Raw genomic sequence first — 22197 nt, 5'->3', positions numbered from 1 at the left:
TGGTTGAGCTGGGATTTGCTTTGCATAATCAGCTAAATTGTTTTAAATGCTACCGAAAGACATCAAATCCTGTCACCAAGATAGCTTTATGGTCTTCTTTTGCATTGCATTTATGAATTTGAAAGTTAGTTATTTTCAGTCAAATCTGTGCTTCTTTAGCCTGTTAGCCCTCTGGGTTCAGCTTGTGTATATAGGCAGAGATCAGGTACATTTGTCTATAAGTCTTTCCAGGTGAGATTAATTGGCAGTTTTAAAAAGATACTTAAAATGCACCTGGGTGTCACTTCCTCATCCAGGTCATTCAGGAGAGGGGGAGAATTTTTCAGAACGTACTGCAACTATGTCGGTATTTTACAGGGGTGCTAAATACATTTTTAGAGCTTCCATTTGAACTATAGTCATTTGCTATGTGGCTTATGTTCTGAATTGTGAAAAGTTGCAGGGGTCTCTGATGAATCTGTCACTGCTGAGAATTAATACAGCAATCAGGTTTTTTAAGCAGAGGCATGCAAGACTGTAAATTGCAAGAGCAAAACGGGGCCTCCCATGAGACAGTGGTGTACTGGGGAGGGAGAGGGAGCCATGTCCTGCTTGGTTGCTGGTGCCTGCATGGTAATGCCTGGAAGTAGTTTGCTTTTGAAAGACATATTGTGCCTGCTGGCACTGGAAAGCAGCATGCTATACTGTTGAAACGGGGTAGTTAGCACTACCCATTACCCCTCTGTGTTTCCAGCTAGCAAGAACCCCCCTCCTCCCCCCACCACATATGTATCAGTAATACTCAGCTGGTCTGCCCAGCTGGTCTGCCCAGCTCAATACACGTCACACACTGTTGTCATGATATTTATTTAAAAGTTGTCTTGTAATACATCATCTGAAACCTAATAACATGCTGGTCATTAATATCACTGTGAAATACATGTAATGGCACTGTTTGTGAGATTATGGATATTCTCTCATATTATGTTTTGGAGTTGGTAAACAGACCATGGAGAAAAAACAATTTTTTTTTCCAGACAAAGGAGAATGGCCAACACCTTGTGGACTCAATCACAAATCAAGTCAGGTGTGGCTGAGAACAAAGGACTCGTCATTTACACTGGGGATCACAGGAAGATTATTTGCATTGTAAAATCACAGAAGATTGCAAAAATTAACGTGGTGTCGGCTCTCTGGTGGACATAGAAAGCTGAGCCCCCCTAGAGGGCTTCCTGACTTCGAAAACAAAGATAAACTTTGAGGACATAAAGAACTGAAAGACTTTGGGAATGTCCATCCCCTAGGTGATAAGGGGGAAGTAGCACTCTTTTAGATCATGAAAAGTGGATCCTCTTGGCCCAAGAGGCAAGATGAGCTGGAAATTAACTACAGAAGAGAAACCTGCTCAGGCAAAGATTGTAACTTGCTGAAATCAAGTTTTAGTCATGAGGAACTGGGTTTGGTTTCTCATGCTGTATATTAAACTGAAGATTAAAATCCTCAGCCAAACCAACAGGCTGGCATGTGTTCTGTCTCCTTGGAGGCAGCAACCATGATACCTTTTGTGAGAGCCCAGTGAGAGGGACTGGCCACTGCTAGAGAAACAGTTTTGGGTAGACTTGGGACTGAAGGGTCTACTGGGGTCACCCTGCAAGGAGTAACCAGGCTGCTGGGAGCCAGGGTGAAACCATTGCACTGTGCGCAGGCTGCTGGTGCCAGGGCTCTGAGCCAAAACTGCCCAGCATAAAAGCACCCAGGGTAACAGGGCAGGAGGTGACACAATCCCTTACCGGTCTGGGTGAAGTCCCATAGCATCACAGAAGGGTCTAGTCACAGCTAAAGCCCTGGCCAGACATGGCTTCTCTGAGGCTTCTAACACTGCACAAAATAAATGCAGGAATGGTTTGGCTCTCCTTGCTGCCCTGCAGGCAAATTCTGGCTCCCTGTGTCCTCTCCCTTTCTAGTGCACTGATGAAGGGTCAGATGTAAGTTTTTTCCCTGAGGGTTTTTGGAATGGATCTGTCCATCTTCAGCTATTGAGCTTCCCTTGATTCTCCTAAAGCAATTAGGGGCAAAACCATCTTGGATGGAGGTGGGCTCGTTGGGGGCAACTAGAGAACAGGGTCACAGGTGGCTTTGTAGACTTGGTGTTACCTGGGACTGTTCAGAGGGATTCTCCAGTGGCAGTTAAGGCTTTTTTGTGAGGTGGGGGGTAGATGGCTTGTTTCTTTATATTCTTTTTGCTTCCATTTTATTTTTTTCTCTTAAGCTGCTAAAAAGTCCCTTTCATTGTTTATTGTAGTTTAGCAATGTCTGTTTCTCTAGGTTATGGTGAGACAAATGCCTCGGTGAGAATGTGAGGCGAAGGGGGTAGGTGCAGTTGGTGATAAAGTGGAACATCCTGATAGTGTTTTCCCTGGACTAATTTGCTTTACATTTTGTGTTGCATAGCCTCTTCAGGGGAAGTTTATGTTGGATGATCTAACAGTGAGCCTATGCGGGAGACAGAGGTTTTTAGTATTCCAGTGTAAATGATTAATTAATTGGCAGATGAACTGTAGGGGGAAGGTTTGGATGTTCCATGAGAGAGTTTTGCATTTACTTCATAGCTCCCCTATTGCGACCATCCCAGTCAGTTCCACCAAAGGACATTTGGCTTCTTCAAGCCAGAGATGCTCTGGCTATTCCAGACCTATGGTCAGCAGGACTGTGCTCTTTGATTCTTGATTCTGGACTCAATATTCGTAACATAAAATTCGCTGGATGATGAAATGGCCATTTTTAGGCCAGCTTTTGATAGACCAGGGGTGGCCAACCTGAGCCTGAGAAGGAGCCAGAATTTACCAATGTACATTGCCAAAGAGCCACAGTGATACGTCAGCAGTCCCCCATCAGCTCCCACCCTCCAGCTCCCAGCACCTCCAGCCCGCTGGCAGCCCCACCAGTCAATGCCTCCCGCCTGCCGCAATCAGCTGTTTTGCATGTGCAGGAGGCTCTGGGATGGAGTTGGGAGGAGCGAGGGCATGGCAGGCTCGGGGAATGGGCCAGGGGCCTTGGGGGAAGGGGTGGAGTGGGGGCAGGGCCTAGAGCAGAGGGTTGAGCAGTGAGCACCACGCAGCACATTGGAAAGTTAGCATCTGTATCTCCAGCCCTGGAGTCAGCGCCTATGCAAGGAGCCACATATTAACCTCTGAAGAGCCGCATGTGGCTCTGGAGCCACAGGTTGGCCACCCTTGTGATAGACAGAGGTTGCATAGATGTGCCCATCACCAGAGGTGAGTTTATCTTTACATGCATGTGTGTTTGTGCCCCAGGAGCAGGGTCTTGTTGACTGGCCCCCTGGGCACTCAAAGAGATTACTGTAAGTTGTTCTCTAGATGGCTGGGGAGGCTGCTTCAGAAAGGATTGTAGCTGTGGGTGACTGAAACTTCCATTTAAGTATGTGTATATGAGCCCATATATTTATCTCTGACAGGTGTGGGTTTCTCTTAGAGGACTGAGACCCTTCTAGCTGAGGGGCTTGCTGTTGTTTTGTTGTCCATCTCCAGTCCATAATTCTCCTCAAATAATCTTTTACAGCAGGGGTCGGCAATCTTTCAGAAGTGGTGTGCCAAGTCTTCATTTATTCACTCTGATTTAAGGTTTTGTGTGCCAGTAATACATTTTAACATTTTTAGAAGGTCTCTCTATAATATAAAACTAAACTGTTGTTGTATGTAAAGTAAATAAGGTTTTTAAAACGTTTAAGGAGCTTCATTTAAAATTAAATTAAAATGCAGATCTTATCAGTTTAGTGTGATCCTTGCCCTTGCTTTTCCTTGCTGAGTTTTCCAATGTCTGGCACATATTTAGATACTTTAAGCTGCACACAGGCTTCTGAGTGATCATCTGTTAACCGGCTCTGAGAGGGACCGAGGACAGATTTCATGTGTGAAAATACCTGTTCACACAGGTATGTGGATCCAAATGCTGAAAGCATTGCAAATGCAATTTTCTTCAAACAATTAAATTTCACTGGCAGGGACATCCAGCAGGTCAGAATAGAGGCCCCATGATCTCTTTCGGTAGCTTTAAGTGCACTCCACCGATCTCCAAACTTTGATGCCCACAATTCTGAGCTTTTTAACTGAACGAGTTGCATTTCGAAATCTTCAACACCCATCCACTGAAATACAAACATATCCAAGTCGCTTTCGTTGAACTTTTCAGGTTTAATTAGAAAAGAAAGCATTGGGCCAAATCGCTGCAAATCTTGAAATCTGTCCGAAAATTCTGATTCCAGTTCTTGCATGTACATTCCAATCTCATGGACACTGACAGTGCAACATGTCGATAGCTCTTTTATGTGTTGGAAGAAGTGGAAAGTTGAAGTTTGAATATCCCAAGAAAAAACTACTAGCTTTACAACAAATGCCTTCCAGGTTTTATAAAGATTCAGAGCCTTTTGCCCTGCATCCTGGAGACGGAGGTTGAGTTCGTTTAGGTGAGCAGTGATGTCAGTTAGAAACATGAACTTACACAGCCATTTGTCATCATGGAGTTCGGGGTAGTTTTGTCCTTTTTCTACAAAAAGGCCTCGATTGCATCAAAACAGTTTACAAAGCGCACCAAAGCCTTGCCATGACTTAGCCACCGAATGTTGCTTTGAAGTGGGATGTCGTCATAAGCACTGTCCATCTCTTCGAGCGGTGCTTGAAACTGTCTGTGAATCAAAGCAGATCGAGCAACAAGGAAATTCACAATTCGCACCACTGTATTCATCACATTATTAAGCGCTGAATTAGAAATTTTAGCACACAGGTTTTCTTGATGGATGATACAGTGAAATTTGACTATCGGGTGGCCAATTTGATCTTCAAGTAACTTTACAAATCCCTTCTGCTTTCCGACCACGGCAGGGGCATCATCTGTTGTCACACAAAATATTTGTCTGATGTCAATCCTTGTTCTTCAAAATGGTTTACAAAAGTTTCCGCTATATCTTCCCCCTTTGTTGTGCCATTCAGGGGCAACAAAGTTCCTCTTGGACTTAATCAGAAGCACAATAACTTGCAACTACTGTCAAACGTGGAACGTCGTTTATATCCACACTCTCATCAACTGCAATGCTAAACACCGCTGTATCTTTTAATGCAGTCTTCTGCTTTTCATTAATGCTTTCTGCCATGTTTTCTGCTTATGCGTCTCTCAACTGTTCTGGCAGAGACATGCAGTTCTTTCATTTTAGATACGATTGCATCTTTATTTGGCAAATAATTGAACAAAATGTTCGGACTGCTGAGAAAAACTTTTTATATATTCCCCATCTGTAAACGGCTTTCCGTTTTTTGCAATGCACTGTACAATCTTGTAACTTCCTTTCTTTGGCTTGATTTTTACTTATACTTAAGCATTTAAAAACACTGCTTTGCTTCTCATATCCTGCTACTGCCTTTTGATTGATACAGTCCTGTCTGCTTCGTTAAGAAAGGACAGGACCCCGGCTGGCAGGGGGCCGGCGATAGGACCCCAGGCTGGCAGCAGAGCCCCCTGGACCGGTGGCCGGGACCCAGGGTCAGCAGCAGGCTGAGCGGGCTGGTGGCCGGGACCCCGTCTGGCAGGGGGCCAGCGGCTGGGACCCCAGGCCAGCAGCAGAGCCCCAGGTCAGCGGCCAGGACCTGGGCAGTATGAATGTTACTCAAAATCATCTCGCGTGCCGCAGGTTGCTGACCCCTGTTTTACAGTATATCAGCAGCTAACTTAAAATGATGCATCAGGTGAGCATGAATTTGCAGTGGTGGGTGGCTCAGAGAATGTGGAATAGGCTACCACTGAAAGTTATTTTCAAAGTTTCATCTATATCTTATTGCATTTTTATAGAACAAATTTGAATTTTTGCAGCCAAAAAAGTATAATTTAATTAAAAACAATTTTTTTCATGGGTAAAATGTTGACAAAAATGTTTATATAAAATTAGAAACCAAAATATAGTGTAATTTGAAATTGTTGGGGTTTTTTTGCTTTTCATAAACCAAAACATTTTTGAAATGATGAATATATTTTCCCTTCTCCTCCCACATATCTTTTGCCACACTATGCAGTAGAATGAAAGATGTCTAGGGCTTCTCCCACATACCGTTTCCTTTTTCCTCTCTCACTTTTCAAAACCATTCCAACTCTGGAAAAGAGAGAATGACAAAAGGAAAAATGAAAGAGGAAAAATGTGGGGGGAAACATAGACATTTATTCTATCGCATAAGGTGGCCAGAAGGGGGAAGAAATGGGAAAAACACTAATAACTTGAAACAAAAATTTAGATTCAAATCAAAATGAAAATTTAGATTCAAACTGAGATACTCCCTCAAAAAATAAAAAAACTTGGATTGAAAAAAAATCGTGTGAAAAAGTATGTTTTTCAAACAACTCTGCACTTTTAGCTATTCGGTACTCTGAATAATTTTGTAGGAAGGCACCAATAAATGTTATTACTATTAGTAATAATAGTGAATGCCAGTGAAAATGGTGCAGGATCTGAGACTGAAATAGGGAAAGAACAAGTTAAAAATTACTTAGATAAGTTAGAGGTCTTCAAGTAGATAGGGTCTGATACAATACATCCTAGAATAGTCAAGGAGCTGACTGAGGAGATATCTGAGCCATTAGCAATTATCTTCAAAAACTCATGGAAAATGGGAGATATTCCAGAGGACTGGAAGAAGGAAAATGTCCTAATCTATAAAAAGGGGAATAAGGACAACCTCAGGAATTGCAGGCCAAGCAGTTTAACTTCAGAATTGCGAAAGTTAATGGAGCAAATAATCAAGCAATCAATTTGCAAACACCTAGAAGATAATAAAGTGATAAATATAGTCAGCATGGATTTGCCAAGAACAGATTGTGTCAAATCAACCTAATAGCTTTCTTTGGTAAGATAGAAAGTCTTGTGGATGGGGGAAGTGGTAGATATGGTATATCTTGACTTTAGTTTGGCTTTTGATACTGTGTTGCGTGACCTGGGGGAGAGGGATAGCTCAGTGGTTTGAGCATTGGCCTGCTAAACGCAGGGTTGTGAGTTCAATCCTTGAGGAGCCATTTAGGGATCTGGGGCAAAAATTGGGGATTGGTCCTGCTTTGAGCAGGGGGTTGGACTAGATGACCTCCTGAGGTCCCTTTCAACCCTGATGTTCTATGATTCTACGACCTTCTCATAAACAACTAGGGAAATACAATCTAGATGGAGCTACTATAAGGTGGGTGGTGCGTAAGTGGTTGGAAAACCATTCCCAGAGAGTAGTTAGCAGTGGATAAATGCAAAGTACTCCACTTAGGAAGGAACAATCAGTTGCACACATACAAAATGGGAAATGACTGCTTAGGAAGGAGTACTGTGGAAAGGGATCTGGGGGTCATAGTGGATCACAAGCTAAATATGAGTCAACACTGTAACACTGTTGCAAAAAAAGTGAACATAATTCTGGGATGTATTAGCAGGAGTGTTGTATGCAAGACACAACAAGTAATTCTTCCATTCTACTGATCAAGCCTCAGCTGGAGTATTGTGTCGAATTCTTGGTGCCACATTTCAGGAAAGATGTGGACAAACTCAAGAAAGTCCAGAGGAGAGCAACAAAAATGCTTAAAAGTGAAGAAAACATGACCTATGAGGAAAGCTTGAAAAAACTGAAGAGAAGACTGAGAGAGGACATGATAAGTTTTCAAGTACATAAAAGGTTGTTACAAGGAGGAGGGAGGTAAATTGTTCTCCTTAACCTCTGAAGAAAGCAAGAAGCAATGGGCTTAAATTGCAACAATGGAGGTTTAGGTTGGAGATTAGGAAAAACTTCCTAACTGTCTGGTTAGTTAAGCACTGGAACAAATTGCCTAAGGAGCTTGTGGAATCTCCATTATTGGAGGTTTTTAAGAACAGTTTAAACATATACCTGACAGGAGTGGTCTAGTTGTTACGTAGTCCGTCCTTGAGTGCAGAGGACTGGACTAGATTACCACTTGAGGTCCTTTCCAGTCCCATGATTCTATTAACAAATACTTTACTATCTGCATCTGCTCTGGTGTTCATAATTATGTATACAGTATGGTGTAGGATACAGTATGTAATGTGTCATGGTATCCAGTGTGTTGTCCCAAGACATTGTGCTGCTGAAGGTGTTTTGTGGGTGACATGTAAACTAAAATTCTGATCACCTGTCATTTTTCTTGTGGTACTTTCAACAAACGGTGAGTCTCAAAGTCCTGGCCATGTTACAGCTTGACTATTTACATTCTGTCCCCTGCAATTTCCCATGGAAATTCTTCACTTTCTGTTCTAAAGTGATGTGCAATACTGCTCTTGTACAATTGCCACATTTCTTCTCTTATTTGGCAAGGTCGATGTAATGAGGCCCAAATAGCTTGTAACCTTTGCAAAATACCTTGGGGACCTTTCAGAAACCAAGGCAGTACATAAATGTAATTCACTATTAATCATAATTACAATTTAATTTTCTGACACCTTTATGCATCTGATTGAAGTGGTTAATAGTATCTTGCATAATGAGAACCCATATACAGTAGCACCAAAAATTTCCTTTTTCCTGGGAGTATATGTGTATGATAAGTGCACACACATTCTCTCTCTTAGGTATTGCCCCTATTATTGGTAGAAAGAAGTTTTTAGTTAGTTAGCCTATTACAAAATTAAGAGTTTTTTTCAAGGGTGTTCTTAGTGTATGAAAATCATGAGTCAGGGCCCTTCCCTCCCATATCCCCCTCCTCAAAACAAAAAAGAAGAGGAGTTGTTTAAAAATCATGAGATTATTTTTTAAAGTAATTTTTATTCTTTTTATTTGTCTGATATTTTTTGAGCTTTTAGACTTCATGTTTTCAAGTTATTTTCTGCAATTATGAGGGCTATAAACTTATGTTTGTTTTTTTTTAATGAAAGCTGAGATTCTCACATAGTTACGTGACTCACCATTTGCTATTAATGAAAACACCAAATCTCTTTGAGTCTGTAATAAAATTATGAATTAGTAACTCTGTGTTCCATATAAATCAATGGTATTCAACCTTTTCAGCCTGAGGGTCAATGTTTTATTGCCAAAAGAACAAGTAGCCCTGTTATGATCTCTGGGCTTTATCCTGCTCCCCTTCAAGTCAATGGACAAATTTCCCGTGACTTGAATGGTGCAAGATCAAACCATGTATTTTCTGCACCTTCCCATTCTTATGTAGAATGCAGCTTGGCTAGACTGGGGGATCTGGCCTCTTTGAAGCTTGAAAAGCTTCATTTTTCACTCTAACAAGCTTGTGTAAGCATGAATTCTCAAAGATTCAAATATGACCAAGGGATTAGTTTTCCTTCCAGGAGCTGAATCCAAGATATCTGCAGCAAGTGCTTTAAAAGGACAGTGTTCAAAACATCATTTGTCAGTAGAAGAAACAAATTCATCCTCAATCATCCACAGTGTATGTCACAGCTCTGATGTCAGAATGCTTTACATCAGCTTTCGTGAAATGTATGTCTAGAAAGAATCCTTAGCATACAATCTAGTAGGTTCCTCCTTCCACTAGCTGACAATATGTTTGGTCATATAACTTTGTGTGTACACAATATATGTGCCAAATTATGGCTAGCCCTGAGTGGGTTTACTAGTGGAGAGGGAAGCACAAAGATTCACAGAACTTCTGACACAGCAGAATATCCCCAGCAGGCAACTATAATTTTGCTGCAAGCACTGGTGGGAAAAAGAGACTTGTAGAGAGAAATTTCTTCAATATGCCAGATTCTATCTCATATAACTGGATGCAGTGTGGCTAGATTTATTATCCATATGTAAATGGTACAGAGATTTCCATTAAAAAGCCAATATTTGCCAATAATTAGTACAGCAGGGTTGTTTTGTATTCTATGTATATGTAAAACAGAAGCATTTAAGGGCCACACTCTGCCATTCTTACCCACATTGAGTAGTACCAAGCTTTATGAGTAGTTCCATTGGAATCAATGGGTCTACTTCAGAAAAAGGGTACTACTGAATCTTAGTTGGTAGAACCAATCATAATATACTTCTATGTGATAACTGGTGGCAAATGCTTACTTTTAAAATGGAGACTCTACTAACCTCATCACTAAACAAGATACTTAATCCAGTCCATATAGAGATCATAGAATCATAGGACTGGAAGAAACTTCAAGAGGTCATCCAGTCCAGTCCCCTGCCCTCTTGGCAGGACTAAGTATTATCTAGACCATCCCTAACAGGTGTTTGTGTAACCTGCTCTTAAAAATCTCCAATGATGCAGATTCCACAACCTCCCCCTACGCAATTTATTCCAGTGCTTAATCACCCTGAGAGTTAGGAAGTTTTTCCAGATGTCCAACCTAAACTGCCCTTGCTGCAATTTAAGCCCATTGCTTCTTGTCCTATCCTCAAAGGCTAAGGAGAACAATTTTTTCCCCTCCTCCTTGCAACAACCTTTTGTGCACTTGAAAACTGTGATCATGTGCCCTCTCAGTCTTCTCTTCTCCAGATTAAACAAACCCAATTTTTTCATTCTTCCTCATAGGTCATGTTTTCTAGACCTTTAATAATTTTTGTTGCTCTTCTCTGGACTTTCTCCAGTTTATCCACATCTTTCTTGAAATGTGCACCCAGAACTGGATACAATACTCCAGATGAGGCCTAATCAGTGTGGAGTGCAGTGGAAGAATTACTTGTTGTGTCTTGCTTACAACACTTCTGCTAATACATCCCAGAATTATGTTCACTTTTTTTGCAACAGTGTTACAGTGTTGACTCATATTTAGCTTGTGATCCATTACGACCCCCAGATCCCTTTCTGCAGTACTCCTTCCTAGGCAGTCATTCCCCATTTTGTATGTGTGCAACTGATTGTTCCTTCCTAAGTGAAGTACTTTGCATTTGTCCTTATTGAATTTCATCCTACTTACTTCAGACCATTTCTCCAGTTTGTCCAGATCATTTTGAATTTTAATCCTGTCCTCCAAAGCACTTGCAACGCCTCCCAGCCTGGTATTGTCTGCAAACTTTATAAGTGTACTCTCTATGCCATTATCTAAATCATTGATGAAGATATTGAACAGAACCAGACCCAGAACTTATCCCTTCAATACCCCACTCAATATGCCCTTCCAGCTTGCCTGTGAACCATGGATAATTACTCTCTTGGAACGGTTTTCCAATCTATTATGCACCCACCTTGTAGTAGCTCCATCTAGGTTGTATTTTCCTAGTTTGTTTGTGAGAAAGGCATGCGAAACAGTATCAAAAGCCTTACTAAAGTCAGGATATACCACAACTACTGCTTCCCCCCAACCACAAGGCTTGTTACCCTGTCAAAGAAAGCTATTAGGTTGGTTTGACACAATCTGTTCTTGACAAATCCATTCTGACGGTTACTTATTATCTTATTATCATTTAGGTGTTTGTAAATTGATTGCTTTATTACTTACTCCATTATCTTTCTGTGTTCTGAAGTTAAGCTAACAGATCTGTAATTCTTTGGGTTGTCCTTATTTCCCTTTTTATAGATTGGCACTATATTTGCCCTTTTCCAGTCCTCTGGAATCTCTCCCATTTTCACTTTACATAAACTATTACCAGCAGGAGAGTGGGGTGGGGGGAAAGAAAACCTTTTGTAGTGATAAACACCCATTTTTTCATGATTTGTGTGTATAAAAACGAACATCTTCTGTATTTTCCACAGTATGCATCCTATGAAGTGAGCTGTAGCTCACGAAAGCTTATGCTCAAATAAATTGGTTAGTCTCTAAGGTGCCACAAGTACTCCTTTTCTTTTTGCGAATACAGACTAACATGGCTGTTACTCTGAAATCTCCCATTTTCATGAGTTTTTGAACATAATCATTAATGGCTCAGATATCTCCTCAGTCAGCTCTTTGCGTATTCTAGGATGTATTTCATCAGGCCCTACCTACTTGAAGACATCTTACTTGTCTAAGAAATTTTGAACTTGTTCTTTCTCTATTTATTTCTCTGATCTTGCCTCATTTTCATTGGCATTCAGTGAAAACTGAAACAAAAAAGTCATTTAGCACTTCTGCCATTTCTACTTTTTCTGTTATTGTTTCTCTCCCTCCCCTCCTCATTGAATAATGAACCTACCCTGTCCTTGGTCTTCCTCTTGCTTCTAATGTGTATGTAAAATGTTTTCTTGTTACCTTTTATGTCTCTAGCTAGTTCAATCTCATTTTGTGCCTGGGCCTTTCTAATGTTGTCCCTACTTACTTGTGTTATTTGTTTATATTCATCCTTTGCAATTTGACCTAGATTCCACCTTTTGTAGGACTCTTTTTTGGAGTTTCAGATCATTGAAGATCTTCTGGTTAAGCCAATGTGGTGTCTTGCTGTACTTCCTATGTGTAAGAAGAATATAAATAACACCATCTCAGAGGGATGATCTTTAAAAAAAAAAAACACAACACAGTCAACATTTATTTTCTACTGTTCTCTTTTAGTTATAGACCAAATTTCCCAACCTTTGGGTTAAAGTCAAACCATTGGCCAATGTCCTGCATGAAAATGTAGAAAAGGTCTTTACTTCACTGTTTCCAAATGCCAACACTTGCTGCTTGTTTTCACATAGTCAAACAATTTCTTGTTACATATGAAGCCCTTTGGGATGCAGTGAACTTTGCAACTGTAAATTGAAAAGGTTTCAGATATGCATAGGGCATCTTACAAATAGTTAGGCATTCTAAAAGTGTTTGGAGACTAAACAAGCAGGAAAAGGCATTTGCATTACTGAAGTTCAGATAAACTGGAGCTGAATTTCTTTGTCACCTTGCTGAACTCATTTAGTACTGGAGGAAAGAGAGTGCGTGCTTTAGTGTGCATGTACTATTTATAAAATGGACATCTTGAATAGAAGTAACACAATTTTAAGTGATTTTTCTACACATGTTGTAGTGGATGTCACTCATACCTTACATTTCATATGGCCATAAATGGCAGGGAGTAGTGGGGAAACCTACACAGAGATGAAAAATGATTCAGTGGTACTATGAGAAATTTGGTTACGTCCAGGAGGACTATCATGTAATACCTTATGAGTAGTCTCATTCATATACACCAGTGTACAGACTCAGGTAATGAGAGTAAGCATCTGTCTGATATAGACTGCTAACTTGACATGACAAGCAGCCTGGATTTGAAATTTAATCTCTGTCCCATCAGTATTACGTGCCCGGGGTGACACACTTTAAATGTTTTCAGTGCTGACTCTGCAAGCTGCCGAGCCCTCTCTTTGAGGGCATACCGCACCTTGCTAGGTCCGGCTTTCAATGAATAGATTGTCAGGAGAATTTAAATGTTTCCACAATGAGAGATGAGCCCAGATATCACGGTGCCAGGTACTTTAAATCCTTCTCAGAATAATAAAACGGTGCCGTGGCTGTGGATATTCAGTGAGGACAAAAATTCCACACTTGAACACTTCTGCCTAACTCCCAGGGACTGCCGTGGACGTTGCGTAGAATTCCGTGTTACAGAGCAGAGAATTTGTCTTGAATGAACATGGGTGGTACATCAAAGACCTTTAAATAAAGCCGTAGTTTTCTGTTGTTCATGTGCCTGTTCGTTGTCGAGGTAGCCCAGCCTAAGAAGGGTAACGCTTGTCACTCGGATATTGAATAACAAAAAGGGAGGAGTTGCTGCTGCCTCAACGTGGGTATAACTCCATGTGGCCCTTATATTCCTCCTGAAATAGGAAGGAAAATAGCAACTAGCACCTCTACCCGAAGGGGAACATTAGCCCGTTTAAAATCAGTCTGTCTGTAAACTACTTATATTTTAAAGGTCAATTTACTGTCTCTTGTCCTTTCCAATGAAGATTTATTTTAATACAATAATGTGGCTGATTTGGTTTTATAGGGCGTGCATGTCAGGTACTCATTGTATATTGCCTGACAATGTGTTTAAATTATTCTTATATAATTGCTTCTCTGTTTGGAGATGTCACAATTTTCATAACTGGATACCTAAATTTAAACTCCTAAATTCATATACAGGCCCCGAAACATGATTTTAAAAGGTACTGATCACCTGTAGCTCCCATTGATTTCCATGGGGTTAGTGGGTTTCTCAGAAGCTTTGAATATCAGTCCACTTCTTATTTAGATATCTAAATATAATTTTAGGAGCTTAAATATAGATATCCAAGTGTGAAATGTTAGCCCAAGCTGTATGAATGTTTACTGCTGTTTTACTGTTTATCAGTCACGTTCAATGACAGCAAGACAATCTTCGACATTTTTCTTCTAAGTAATTTATATATACTTTTGAGAACTGAATCTTTTTTGTTTGAGGAGGGTAAATAATGCACAATCCTTCCACTCACAGCTAAAGAAAATTCATTAATTTTCTTGCTTTAAAAAAAATTTAAGTTGAGAGAAACCCAGGTGTTGAGACACACAAAAGTTTGGTTTCAGGAGAAAAGAAAATCGAATTCTCTCTCTTTCCCTGATTGCTCTGTTATAGTCCATCACGTGTGGGACAATCTCTTAATAATAAATTATTTATACTCAGTTGTATGATTAGGGCTGACTATATCTTGGGAAATTTCTCCCTGGAGCACAGGCTTGTCAGAGGGGGCTGTCGGAAGTTGTGCCCTCTGGAAGGAAATGGCTGGCATGAATTTAGAAAAGACTAATCCTCTTGCTTTCCTTTCCTTCATAGTACAACTACAGTCAATGCTGACTGTTTCAGTTTTCACAAGACATGGTTCTTGGCAGTTCTGAAACACACAGACAAAGTTTTACTTGCCATGTTCAGTGTATGAAGTTCAGGTATCCAAGGGAATTCATAAAAATGGATAAAAGCCAATTAAACAATAGAAAACAGAGGAGGTGTATTCAACTGGCAGGAATTACTAAGTGAGAGTTCCATGGAGGTCAGTACATTGACCTCCACTATTTCCAATCTATCTGAATGACCTAGATGTGGGGAATAAACTAATTGAATTTGCTGATGCCACAAAATTGCAAAATTGAGGTCACTACTGAGCAGCAAGTAAAATTCAAACAGGATTTAGATCTGCTGTTTACGTGGTCTCAGGGAGAGCAAATGAATTTTATGTCTGCAAGTGTAAAGTAATACACATTTGGCTTCAAAATAAATTCATGAATACGAATGAATGGGATTGAAGTAGAGTGGGAGAAAATTGAAAGGGACCTTGAAGTAATAGCACACATATGCTTCTTTGAGAACAGGCGACAATGTGGAGGTGCATTTTAGAATCTCAACGAGAAGAACCCCTTAGAATTCTTTGGTATTAAAAAGAGCTTCCTTGGAAGAGATCTCATCGGTGCAGTGGTGGATGTGATGCTACAAAGGGGCTCAGATATCACTGTGATGGGGTGGTATAAGTACCTGAAAGGGACAGAAAAATATTTTATTGAAGAAAATGACTACCGAGAGTTCCACTGAAGAATGTTTCCTTTTGAGTGGGTGAATACAGTGTCAGAGGAATCTGTGAAAAATAAAATGGTATCCTAGACTAAATTGCCCCTTTAGAACACTTATAAGCCCATCTGAGTTGTTCCCCGATAATGATAGTGAATGAAGAACAGAATCTATCTTTATCTTTGTGGTGGAACTGTTTTGGATCACCATAAACTCGCTGGAAAACTGCCGTTTGCTGCATTATGAATCTCTTAAAAAGATGCACCATTTCCTTGCAATGTAGATACTTTAATGTACCTGCATTTGTACCCTTTGTGCCTTTTAGCCTGTAGTTTGCTATAAAGAAGGCGTCAAAGTGTAGAACTCTGAGATAAGCAAGAAACAAGAAAAAGCAATTTTATTCATTCCGTTTATTTTTGCTGCACTCTGACAGCAACCTGGTTCCGTTAGAACTGACTCGTCATGGACACCTCCCACTGTGTCTGAGCCTCACCTCAAATGCTATAAACTACAGCTTCAACTTGGTTTAAATCAGGCAGCAACTTCTATTTATGGTACCTCTATGGTCCCCATTATCACAGTATCTGAGTGCCTCACAATCTTCAGTGTATTAACCTCATAACATCCCGGTGAGGTAGGGAAGATTATCTCCATTTTACACATGGGGAACAGAAGCACAGATGGATGCAAGTGACATGCCAAAGGTAATAAAGGAAGTCTGTGACTGAGGAGAGAATTGAACCTGGGTTTTCCAAGTTTCGAGGCTAGTGTCCTAACCAAAAAGACCGTCCCTCCTCTCTGTTTGCATTTTTGAGAAAAACATAATGTGTAAGTCAAAACTGCATACTGTCTTCTGTCATTTGTATGCAGTGAAACCTGCAAATGAAATTCATACAAGGTGAGTCTTAAAAAGGCAAACTGTGGACAGCTGTTATTCCTGAATATTGGTTGCTATGGCAGAAGGCAGCAATATACTCTGAGATCTGTCAGGTACCCTATCAAAGATCATAACGTACTATGGAAGTGAGTTATACGTTTTCAGTATGATTTTGCTTTTCAAAGCATCAAAACCAGACATGTTGATCCGAGTCCTTAGCAATGGAACCCCGGGTTGCATCCTAACACATTATGTCTCCTACTCCTGATTCTTTTTCCTTTTGTTCTCTGAACAGTGGGTATGTACTATTCACCTCTTCATGGTGAGGAGAACCAAAATGTTTGCATTGCTGATACTCAAGCGTTTCTCTTTGCAAATAACTCTGCACATCACAGGACACATACAGAATACGGAACAGGCAGTTCTAATGCCATTGAGAAATTTGTGGATTTTGTCATTAACCACCAGTGAAAAATGTGAGTGTTTAGTGCAGAGTCCAGAGGTGCCGTTGTAGCCAGAGGTATTTATTTAATCACATGTATTGAAGTCTTGGGTTTCTGAAGTCTTCATAGGTTTGCTATCTGAGCCTTAACTACTGATTCTCCATTACTGCCTTGATCAAAAGGATCTTGTTGCTGTTTCCCAAAACAGGCTTAGTTTTCATTACCATTTGAGTGGTGCTGTTACCCTTTGTTTCACTGTGTTTTAAATGCAGCTGGCATTTGTCTTAGGGGCACTTATATGGCCCCATTGCTGTAGTATCTGAGCACCGCTCCATCTTTAATGTATTTATCCTCACAACACTCCTGTTAGGCACGGATGTGTTATTTAATAGATAGTTCCCCATCTATAAAACTGGTACTACAGCATAGAGATTTATTTTCATGCACACACAAAGCAGAGCAGGGAATCAAACCTGAGTCTCCCAAGTGCCCAGCTGGTACACTAATCACTGGCCCATCCTTCCTCACTCTACTGAATCTCAATTCACAAGTGTTTCAGCACAGGAGGAGTAGCCGCTCCAGCTCTCCATTCACTGGAAGCGATTGCCACGTAGATAACATTGGGGAGAAAAAAGTCAGCTGTCCACACCCACAAGAAATCACACTGGGTTAGATCAATGCTCCTTGTAACCTAATTACAGTTACTTACAAGTTCGTTGAAATCACTGGTTTGAAAATCACTGTATTAAATTTTTTAATTCTGTTTGTGAGTCTAATTTTATGTGCTACAAGACTTCAGTAAGCATTAGCTAACTAACAAATTTTTCTTATGAGTGTTGGGTTTGGAAAGAAATCTTGTTTGTAAACCAGCTGTTGGCTGGTATGCAATATGTGGGTCTCTTAATGTCCCATAAGGTTTAATTGCTAGTAAGAGATCTTAAAAAAAAGGGGGGGGCTATTTGATGCAGGTTTTAAATTGCTCACTGGGGCACAACACTGTATAGTTTGATGGAGCAAGATTATGCATGCCATCCGGAAACTAGAAAAAGGTAACTACCAGTCTTTGGCTTTCTTCAGTAAATAATAGTCCACTTCCATGTTTCTTGGTGCTGAGACTGGATGTAGCTTTAACTAATAAAGAGCTCAGTTGGTGATTTCCTGATATAACAGAGCGCTATGGAAGCCGGACCCATACCTGACCCTGCATTCTGCCTCTAGCTAATCCACTGAGCATGATTAAAAGTGATTGTGTCCATCGCCCGGGTAATTATGCATTAAAGCACAAGACACATGAAACTTTGCATTGCTGGTGGTTTGTTTTTTCTGAAACTGGAGTGTGTCATGCCATGCTCTACAGTAGTGTTTCTCAATGACTGGTCCTTGGAGTGGCACCAGTCCCTGAGATCTCCCTGACACAGTTTAGGAAGGCAGCAAGCTGGTCCCTGGTTTTAAAAAGGTTGAGACACACTGATTTACAGTATATATAAACTGAAAGGCAATTAATACTTAAACAGCATGTTAAACACTAAGATTAACGCTTCTCCCCACATAATGTGCTTTGCAATCCCCCCTAGAATAATTGCAAGTGTAGTTCGTACAAAAATGCATTTGGTATACTGGAGAGCTAATAAAGTATAATCTTATTCTAAATTTGTACAGGACACTGTCAGGGTGTGCAGTTTGCCTAAGGTGCTAACCAGAAAGAATACATATCATTAAAGTATAAGGGTGTATATTGTTATATGGCATGCAGATGCAAATGTAGTGCGGAGTGTAAACACATTTCCCACTAGCTTTAAAGAAAGTATATGCCGTTCCCATACCATAGATCTTTGTTGTTACTGTAAATGTGAAAATGTAAGGCCTATTGTGTCACCTTTGTTGCATTTCTGGAAGGTCTCACCGCATTGCTATTACAAATCTGAAATGTAGGAACCACATGCTGTCCCTGGATGCATGCAGGTCTCCTTCCCAGTCAGTGGGCACTGTGACTATACATCTAAAGACAGAGTTTGCTGCTGTATTTATTTGGGTTTTTCTTTTAACAGTTTGGTGAACACTGAATTCAGAGGTGCTGCACTGACATCCCTGGAGACTGAAACCCTCTCTTCTTCCATAGGAAAGATGCCACAAGGGAAGTGGAAGCTTTCCCATGCTACCTCCCCAATATATCTAAACTCTTATGTAAGTGGATGTCCTCCAGGTATAAGATACACTGTCTAAAACCCATCCCACTTAGCTTTGGCCTTTCTGCAGAGATTGCTAACAAAGGTTCAAACTTTTAGCTTTTGTGAAGGGGGATACATGCTCACTAGAAATTGGACTGAGACTTGAAAGCTTATTCCACCTAAGCCTCTGGGTTTAACAGCTCAGTGATTTCAACTTACCTAGCAGTTTGTCAGGAAGACTTTTAAAAAGACATATATCTTCTTAAACCTTGTTCATTTACAGCTGTGTAAAACATAGTAGTTACAGTTCACAGTTCTTCATGGAAACCCTTTTCTTTGGTTTTAATTTCTATGGCTTCTCAATGCCTGTGTTTTGCTTTGAGATTGAATAAAACCTGTCAAGTTACACATGGTTTCACACTGAAACCCTGGAATTCTTCATGGTGTTATTGTCTCTATAGGTGATCTACGTAAGATGTGTGTGCTTGCAACCACGCATTTTGATCAGAAATTTTTTGTCAGCAGTGTCCAGGGGTCTGTACCTGAACCCTACACCTACTTGTGCGCTGGACAGAGTGCATACAGGGAGGGGAAGACCTGCTAATGCTACAGTTCCTTTCAACTGCCTGAAGCTAGAGATGGAGCATTGTGCTGTCTGCTACCTTAGCCACCTACTGTACCATTTCCTTCTTACTTTTACTTTCCCTTAATTCTTTACTTTGTTTTGTTTTTTTCTCAGGGACACTTTTATGCCTTCGGGGGGGTCTCTGCCTCCTTCCTTTATTTGCCATAGTCAGGACCTCTTCCTCTCTTGCTTCCCACTTTGCCAGTGGTCTTTTCTTCTGAAGGTTATGCCCCAAATCTCAGGCTTCAAACCCTGCCAGACCTGCCCAATTACTTCTCTCTCAGCAACAGGCATTCCAGCAGCCACAGAGAGTCCCATAGCCTGTTGAAGTGTGAAGTCTGCTCCAGCTTCCAGAGCAGATCTAGCAAGCTGAGGGAGGACAGATGGAAGCCTCTTCTTTATGGAACGTTCCCGGAGAACTGCAGGGTCAGACAGCCCTACGCTCCAGTACCTCAGTCTCAGCCCCTCAGAGCAATCATAGAATATCAGGGTTGGAAGGGACCTCAGGAGGTCATCTAGTCCAACCCCCTGCTCAAAGCAGGGCCAATCCCCAATTTTTGCCCCAGATCCCTAAATGGCCATCCAAGGATTGAACTCACAACCCTGCGTTTAGCAGGCCAATGCTCAAACCACTGAGCTATCCCTCCCTCCTGGATTTGTTTTGGCTTGGAGACCAAAGACCAAGGAATAGCTTCAGAGGTCTTGAAGCACTGAAAGAAAAAAAGGCCTAAGTCCCCTGATAGGGAGTCTAAACATAAGGAGAAGTCACCCCAAGGACCAGGGACTAAGGAGAGCTTTCGTCCTGCTATGGGTACTGCTGAGACTTTTACTTGCTCCAGTACCAAGGGCCTGATACTGATGAAAAAGACTGTCAGCAAGCCGCATACCAAGAAGGGTCTTGGCAAACAAGCCTGCTTGGCACCATTGTCAATACCTTCAGAGCCCTCCAGGCACAGGGATTCCTCCTAGAAACCTTCATCAGCTTCAACTCTGGTGCTCTCTGAAGGCCAGGGACATAAGGAGCATGACCGCCCATCAATGCCATCTCCAGTATCATTCGACTGATCTCAGCTTGAGAAGTACTGCCTTGGATCACCAGTACCAACCATGTTCTTGTCTCACAAGGACCTCTGAGTGACAGAAGAGCCCAAATCCCTTCCACTGAGAGATACAGAGAGACCGTCACTGCTGGTACTGACACACACATCTGCACTGACTTACCAAGCAGTGTCAGCTCCCCTTCCCACAAAAACCCAGCCACTGATGCGGATGTTGGTACCCAGTAAACCACCCATATTGATTTGACTAGAGCTACCAACCTCCCAGCCCCTCTGTTGGACATAGGGGATGACACACCCTCTGAATCAGACATCTCCATCCAAGATTCAATCCCTGGGACTTTGATTCAGTGCAGAGAAATCCAATCTAATATCCACTCAATGCATTGACTTCATCAGAGCCACCCTGGACTCTACAACCAGCAGGGTGTACATATCCAGAGACAGGTCTGACACAATGTTCACTCTTATTATTACTCTGCATCAGAGCCCTCAGAGCACAGCAACATCTTGCCTGCAACTCCAAATTCATATGGCAGCCTGCACATTTGCAATGTCCCATGCTACACTACACTCTTGATGCCTCCAAAACTGGCTCAGAATCATCTTTATTCCCAACAAGCACAACCTGTTCAAATGAGTTTCCATCCCCAGAGAGTCCTTGACTCTGTCAGCTGTGGGAAGGACTCCCACATAGTTTGTGTTGGGACCCCATTTTCATGTCCACCTCCCACAGAGAGAACCACCACAGACACATTCATACTCAGTTGGGGAGCTCCCCCCCCAGGAGTCGTTGCTTAATAACAACATTCTCAAGCTCAAGGCGGTTCGATGCACATGTCAACTTCTTACCCAAGATCAGGGGTCAATCCATCAGGCTCATGACATATCACAGAATGTAATGTACAGAATGTATTACATCAACTGCCAAATAGGAGCAGGATCCCGATCCTTATGTACACACGCAAACTCTGGAATTGGTCTCTCCTCCACCAAATCGACATTTTAGAGGTCTACCTACTAGGTGTGTGGAACACCTTAGCAGACACCGTGAGCAGGCATTTCTGTCAAGATCATGAATGGCAGATCAGTTCTATCTTCTGGAAGATCTGTGTCAGTTGGTCCTCTGCAGAAATAGACCTCTTTGTGACTCAAAATGTCATCACTTCTGCTGGAGGGGAGGACGAAGGGCTTGGCTACACTTGCAGATGTAGAGCGATGGGAGTTAAACTAGCCTTCAGAGACCGCAGTGGGGAAAACGCTGCCGTGTATTTACACTGTCAGCTGCAAGCGCACTGACGTGGCCACATTAGCAGGTCTTGCAACGCCACAAAGAGCAGTGCACTGTGGTAGCTATCCCAGTGTGCAAGTGGTTGCAGTGTGCTTTTCAAATAGGGGGCGGGGAGTGTGACAGGGAGTGTGGTGTGTATATGTCGGGGGAGAGACAGTGTGTTTTGGGGGGCTGAGAGCGTGTCAGCATGCTGTCTTGTAAATTGAGACAGGAGCAGACCCCCCTTCCCCCAGCCTCTCTCTCACACACACACTCACAGCAGCAGCATTCCTCAGTAATGGTTGCTTTGTCCCGGAGCAGATAAGCAGCCGGCTGACAGAAACGGAGCTTTAAA

At 41.6% G+C, this 22197-nt stretch overlaps 1 long non-coding RNA gene across 2 annotated transcripts in view; it reads left to right on the top strand.

The window, feature by feature from the left end:
- LOC122464130 overlaps window positions 1-22197 on the top strand; it is a 204454-nt gene that overhangs the window by 163167 nt on the left and 19090 nt on the right. For both annotated transcript variants that reach the window (XR_006288037.1, XR_006288038.1), the window contains exon 3: window positions 18770-18905. This is a non-coding gene — a long non-coding RNA (uncharacterized LOC122464130). The remainder of the gene's footprint in view (window positions 1-18769; window positions 18906-22197) is intronic.

The sequence above is a fragment of the Chelonia mydas genome, chromosome 1 (assembly GCF_015237465.2).
Source record: "Chelonia mydas isolate rCheMyd1 chromosome 1, rCheMyd1.pri.v2, whole genome shotgun sequence".
NCBI classification, from domain to species: Eukaryota; Metazoa; Chordata; order Testudines; family Cheloniidae; genus Chelonia; species Chelonia mydas.
The sequence above is the reverse complement of the archived record's forward strand: the minus strand, read 5'-3'. Positions and strand labels throughout refer to the sequence as shown.